This window comes from Eulemur rufifrons, chromosome 7 (assembly GCF_041146395.1).
Source record: "Eulemur rufifrons isolate Redbay chromosome 7, OSU_ERuf_1, whole genome shotgun sequence".
Lineage (NCBI taxonomy): Eukaryota > Metazoa > Chordata > Mammalia > Primates > Lemuridae > Eulemur > Eulemur rufifrons.
Genome location: NC_090989.1, coordinates 190,882,393 through 190,889,529, shown reverse-complemented (window position 1 = coordinate 190,889,529; position 7,137 = coordinate 190,882,393).

The following is a 7,137-nucleotide window of genomic DNA, read 5'->3' as shown; positions in this document are numbered from 1 at the left end:
TTAAGTGAGAATATGCAGGTTTTGAGGTCATTAGAGTGGGGAGAGAAAGAACCTTCTGGACAGAGGGCTATTACATGTTCAAAGACCTGTAGAGGAAGACAGGAAGGGCTCATGCATTCAGCACCTGAGGGCAGAGCCTTGGGAGAGTTTAAAGATGCACGGAGTGGTGGGCATGAGGGGCAAGAAGTGAGGCTGAGGCCTTAGGAGGGGCCTGGATCAGGGAGGTACTTGGAAGTCAAGTAAGGAGTTTGGACTTCCTTTTGAGGTTAGTGGGGAGCTGTCAAGGAGGTTTTAAGCTGAGGAGTAGTGTGATCTGATTTGCTTTCACAGAGAGCTCTGAGCTGCACTATGGAAGATAAGCTATGGGTCAGGGCTTGGGGGGCTGACTTGTTTTAGTGCCCAGAATCTGAACACCTTCCCCTTTGGAAGATATCCTATGAGATACAGAGGCAGGTTCTGCCTTCCACTAAGGAAATCAAAGAGGGGAGGCAGAATTTCCTCTCCCAGGTGTCTGGTTAGCTGGAGCATGATTCCAATGTTTCCAACCAGGTCTTTGAATCTGGAGCAAGTGATCAACACTAGACACTGGGGGATCATTTAGAATTCATGTGGAGGTGGGGGAGGGGAGATGGTCAAAGCCAGGCCCTTCTTGGGGAGGGGAATTCAGCAAGCACCCCAGAAACTGTCCAGTCAGTTCCTTGTCTGCGTAGTTACCCAGAATTGGCTTCGCTGTTTGCAGCCAAGTATCTTAAGACAAGTGGGAGACTTTTTAGGAGGAACCATTAGAGAGAGGAATGACGGTGCCCTATGGAACTGGAATGAATAGGACTTGGCAATTGACAAGGGGTGAAGAGAGGAAGGCATAACTCATGACTCTCAGGTTTTGCTTCTTCAAGACATTCTCCACCTATAGCCAAAGTGATTTTTTTTTTCTTTTAAGAGATGGGGTCTTGCTATGTTGCCCAGGCTGGCCTCACCCTCCTGAGCTCAAGCAATCCTGCTGCCTCAGCCTCCCGAGTAGCTGGGACTATAGGCATGCACCACCATGCCCAGTTATTTTTTTCTATACATATTTTTAGTTGTTTGGCTAATTTATTTCTATTTTTTAATAGAGATGGGGTCTCGCTCTTGTTCAGGCTGGTCTCGAACGCCTGAATTCAAATGATCAACCCACCTCGGCCTCCCAGAGTGCTAGGATTACAGGCGTGAGCCACCGCACCTGGCCCAAAGTGATCTCTCTTTTTTTTTTTTTTTTTTTTTGAGACAGAGTCTCACTCTCTTGCCTGGGCTAGAGTGCCGTGGCATCAACCTAGCTTACAGCAACCTCCCACTCTTGGGCTCAAGTGATCCTCCTGCCTCAGCCTCCTGGGTAGCTGGGACTACAGGCACGCACCACCATGCCCAGCTAATTTTTTTCTCTTTTTAGTTGTTTGACTAATTTCTTTCTATTTTTAGTGGAGATGGGGTCTCACTCTTGCTTAGGCTGGTCTTGAACTCCTGAGCTTAAGCAATCCTCCCACCTCGGCCTCCCAGAGTGCTAGGATTATAGGCGTGAGCCACCGCGCCCGGCCGAGTGATCTCTTTTAAACAGGAAATCTGCCACCAACCATCTGAGATATGCACTTCTAGGACTTTATCCTATAAATCATTGCATTCAAGCAAAATAAGAAATGCTCAAGTTGATTTATTGCAGCATTGTTTGAAAAGATGAATTGCACTAATTGTCCTTAATATAGACAGGTTAAGTAACATGTGGTCCTTTCATACACAGGAATACTATGCAGCTATTTAAAAAAGTGTGAGGGTATTCATTTACTGATATAAACAATCTTGAAAATATTGTTAAATGAAAAAAATCAAGGTGCAAACAGTGTGTAAGATTTGCTACCATTTGTGTAAGAAGGGTCTGGATATGCTAGGTTATGCTGCAGTAACAAACAATCCCCAGGTTTCAGTGACTTAAAACAAAAGTTTATTTCTCATGTACACCACATGTCCAACACAGGTTGTTGGCGGGTGGGCGGCTCTAAATAGACACAGTAGTCACTTGGCCCTGGGACCATAGCGGCTTCATCACACTTTGTGCTTCTACAGTGGCAGACAGTAAAAGGAAATGGGGCACTTCTCCCTTCCTTTAGCTCCTTTGCTGCGACAATGGGTCCAGTTGTCACCTGTGGCATATGTCTCACACTCTGTAAACCTATATCTTTCTCTTGTTCTATAATCCTATCTTTCTCTCCTCAATAAACCTCATTTTCGTGTTTGCCTTAAAGAAAAAAGGGAAATGGGAAATGTGGTAACCCATACAATAGCCCTTAAAGCTTGCACTCAAAAGTGACACAAGTCGTTTCTGCTTATATTTCACTGGTCAAAGCACATGGTCACAGCTGACTTTAGAGGGCTGGGGCGGTTCAACACTGCTATGGCAGATGGCATTTTCCAAAGACGAGTGTAGCAATACACTTCCATCCCACAGGCACTTCTGCACTGTGACCTTGATACCCCACATCAAGAGAGAGAGTTTAATTTCCTCCCCTTGAATTTGTTCTGACCTTAGTGACTCTCTTGTCATCGGTAGAATATGGTAGAAATGGTGCAGAGTGAGGTCTGAGGCTAGGTCGGAAAAGGTCATGCAGCCTGGATCTCCCAAAATGCTTGATCTCCAGAAGGTTTCTCTTGGGCTGTTCCCTCAGGGTCAGCTGCTGCTGTGAGAAGCCCAAGCCGAACAGAGAGGCCACACATGAGGGAGGCCACAGCGGACTGTGGTTGACAATCCCAGCCGAGCCCAGCCTTCCAGTCCCTAAGCTCCAGACATATGAGTGAAGAAACCTGCAGACAATTCCAGCCCCTGGCCATGCAGGTGTCTCTAGCTGAGGCCCCTGGCATTGTGGAGCAGAGACCGGCCCTCCCTGTTGAGTCCTACCTGAGTTCCCAACCTGCACAATTTGTGAGCACAATAAAATAAGTGTGGCGGGTTTGTTGTGTACAATAGATACTGCAGGCCTGGAAGGAGAATAGTTGGAACTATTTGAACAACACTGACAACCGTCACAAACAAATTTGCTCATCTATTTGCCTCTGGAAGGCCATGAGGCACCAGAAAGGCTGCTTGGCTCTCTGGCAAGGGGGAATTAAGTGGCTGGGTACAGGGGTGGGAGAGAGGTTTTCCATCCTATATCCTTTTGAAACTTTAGTCTTGTATCAGGTGACTGGATTGCCTATTTTTAAAACAATCAACCTGACTGTCTATCTCTTCTTGCTCAGAACTCTCCAGTGGCTTCCTGTGGTGGACGACCTCTAAGGTTGCCCCCGTGATCTCTGCTTCCTGGTATTAACACCCTTGAGTGTGGGCTGGACCTACTGGCTCACTTCTGATGAGAGGAATGAGGCCAAAGTGATGGAATCTCACTTCCAGGAGCAGGTGACTAAAAGATTGTGGCTATCATTGTAGGTACCCTCTCTCACTCCTTTGCCGGCTCAACCTGAGGGAAGCCAGCTGCCGTGTGGTGACATGGGAGAGAGCTATGAGGCAGGGAGGTGATGTCGCCAGCCAGCAGCCAAGAACGACCTGAGGCCTGACCACAACCTTGTGAGTGGACTTAGAAGCGGGCCTCTGCCAGTCGAGATGACTGCAGCCCTGGCCGACCCTCCGATGCAGCCTTGGGAGAGACTCTGATCCAGTGGCATCCAGTGAAATAGTGCCCGTGTTCCTCACCCGCAGAAACTGTGACATGTAAATGTTTGTTCTTCTTCTTTTTTTTTTTTTCTTAGAGACCAGGTCTTGCTCCATTGCCCAGCAGGCTGGAGTGCAGTGGTGCAATCACAGCTCTCACTGCAGCCTCGAACTCCTGGGCCCAAGTAAGCCTCCTGCCTTAGCCTCTGGAGTAGCTGGGACTGCAGGCATGTACTACCACACACAGCTAATTTTTTTTTTTTATTTTTTTGTAGAGATGGGGGTCTCTCTATATTGCCTAAGCTGTTCTCAAACTCCTGGCCTCAAGTGATCCTCCTGCTTCGGCCACCCAAAGTGCTAGGATTACAAGCATGAGCCACTGTGCCTGGCCAATGTTTATCCTCTTATGCTGCTAAATTTGAAGGACAATTTGTTATGCAGCAATAGGTAACTAATACACTTCCCATTACACTTACAAAATAAACCCACACTGCTCCCCATGACCCGCGAAGGCCCCTGCTTCTCTCTCCACATCGTCTCCTGCCCCTTCCCTCTCGCTCAGTGCACACCAGCAGCCACACGCTGACCTTCTCTCCGCATCTGTCCGGAGCTGCGCTGTCCAACACAAGCAGCCACTAGCCACATGTGGCTATTTAAATGATTAATTAAATAAAATAAAAAATCAGTTCCTCAGTCACACTGGCCACATTTCAAGTGCTCAATAGCCACGTGTGACTAGTGGCTACTGTATTGGACAACACAGAGAACACTTCCATCGTCAGAGAAAGTTCTGCTGGAAGGCGCTGGTCTAGAGGAAGGGATGGCTTCTACTTGTGTGAAGGCTCCATTGTGACTGCCTGAGTGACTCGGGGGACAACAGTGCCAACAACCGAGGTGTGAAGGATGGTGGGCTGGGTACCTTCTGATCCCCTAAACTTCTCTTTGAACAGGCAGTTCTGCAACCTCTTGAAATCTATGCCCGAGTCTCTGCTAAAGAGGAGTGGGGTTGGTATGTATCTGTGCATACCCAGACACTGTGAGCAGAGCGTGATGGTTTCTCATCCCATGTGCCCACAGTCCAGCTGGAGAAAGACAGAAGCCAGGGAGAGGAGATGGCGCCTTTCTGCTCTTGTCTGAAGCAGTTGACAGAAGACACCCAGATGTGCAGAGAGAACTGGGGGCAGGTGTGCAGAAATTGTTGAGAAGAGTGTGTCCACAAGGGAGTTTCTTTTCTTCGTAAACTTCTATGGATTGAGCTTCACCCATACACCAGGCTCTGCCTTTTTACTGGCATTCCCATTCAAATACCCCCACAAGTCAGCCAGACAGCGTGAGTGCCCATCCTTCACCAAAGAGGAGTGGCGATTCAGGGCCAGAGAGGCTGAGCTCCTTACCCATCATCACGCTGGGGGGCAGGGGCCAAGATGACATTGGCAGGTCTCCTGACTCAAGTCCAACACTTCCCCATCCTGCCTCTAAGGTCATTATTTTTCTGTCCTTTAAGCTACTGACTTACACAGCTAATCGTGAGGGGTTTGTTTTGTTTTAGGAACTTCCTGGTAACAGTGTATGAACTCTTGCATCAGTTAGGACTTTGGGTTGTAACTAAAATTGGCTTAGGCAAACAAGGAAGTTTATTGGTACAAGTAACTGCAAAGTATGGGTGGTGGTTCTGACTTCAAGTGTCTGCATCCTGGATCTCCAAAGGTGTCATTCAAAATCTGTCCTTCCTATACCATGGCTTGCTTTCAGTCTGTGTTATCTTTGTTCTCGGGCAGGTTCTCCCTCTGAGATGTTAAAGATGAGTGCCAGGAGCTCCAGGCTCATTTGCTAGGAATGTGGCAACCTTTATGGAAAGAGAAAGTCTTAGGCACAGTGGCTCATGCCTGTAATCCCAGCACTTTGGGAGGCCAAGGCAGGAGGATCACTTGAGGCCAGGAATTGAAGACCATCCTGAGCAAGAGCGAGACCCCATCTCTACAAAAAATACAGAGCTAGACCCCTGTCTCTAAGAAAGAGGGAGAGGGAGAGGGAGGGGTGAGAGAGGGGGAAAGGGGAGAAGGGAGAGGGGAGAGGGGAACCTTTAGCTTGATGATGCCAGCAAAAATCCTGGGGCTGCCTCTCATTGGTTTGACTTGGGTCTGGTGTTCATTTTGAACCATTCACTGAGGATAGAGAGAGAGATGGTATTCTGATTGGCCAGGTCTGGGTCACATGCCCACTCCACTCTTAGCCAAGGGATGGGGTAAACTTTATTTTATGAATATTGATGGCGGGAAGGGATAGGTGATTCTCCAAAGAAACATTAAGGGCCATTACTAGAAGAAGGAAGAAGGAATGCTAAACAGGGGAAAGGACAGACGTTCATCACAGGCTCTCAAATTATGTTCCATAGCTGTAGCCACCTTGAATTTTCTGGAAGTAAAAGAAAGAGGCAGTAGGAATTGAGAGAGGTGGAGAGATCTGAGAAATATTTAGGCAGTGGAATGAACAGAACTGGGTGGCTAACTAGGCTGGAAGCATGAGGAAGACAGAGTGTTCCTAGCTGCAAGCAACAGAAAATGACTCTAGCTACTTAAACAAAAGGTACTTTCTGAGAAGGCCCTCAGGGTTGCACAGCCTCAGGGAGAAGGAGTAGGCTTGGAGATGGGCAGGAACGAAGGGCCACAGAAGGGTGAGGAAGCAGGAAGCAGTGATGTCCCTTGAGCAGATGCTGAGGGTTTCCACCTTGTTTGCAGAGTCCCAGTTCTGTTCTGGTGGCCACTTTACCTCACATGCTTCTGACCTAGCTCCAGGGTTAATCGTCTAAGCCAGTTATGGTGATCTCCTTATCCTTGCCAGAGACAGAGGAGTGTCATGTGACCCAGTTCTGGCCAATGAGCCATGAGGGGAAGCCTGCTTAGGATTTTTTGAGGAAGGTTTCTTCATTCCTAAGAAAGAGCTAGTGGAAGGGAAGGTGCCTCTCCTTCTCTTGAACACTAGTGAGTTTAGGTATGATTTCTTGGAGCTGTGGCAGCCATCCTGTGACCATGAGGGGTCAGCCTGAAGCTTTGCACACTGAGGACAAACAAAAAGAGAAATAACTTGGGTTCTTGATGAAATTGTTAAACCAGTGAAAGCACTGTTCCTGGAGCCCGTCTTTCCAGACCTCTTGTGACATGAAAGGATGAATTTGAATTTCCCTATTGTGCAAGCTTGGTTTTTGGAAGGCATCCTAACTTATGCCATGTAGGAGGGACAATCTGGTCAGGGCACAGGTCGTGCAATACCAAACCTCCAACTTTTCTTGCCACCCTTGTGGGGCTTGATCAGGATTCAGAGTACTGGGAGAGAACACCCATGGGGTGAGTTTAGAACCTTCTGGTTATGCCATTGTAGGGAGAGGTTGATCTGGTCCATTAGCCTTCCACGGTGGGAGATAGTCTCTAGAAAGTAGCCTTTCACCACACAACTAGGGAGGGGTG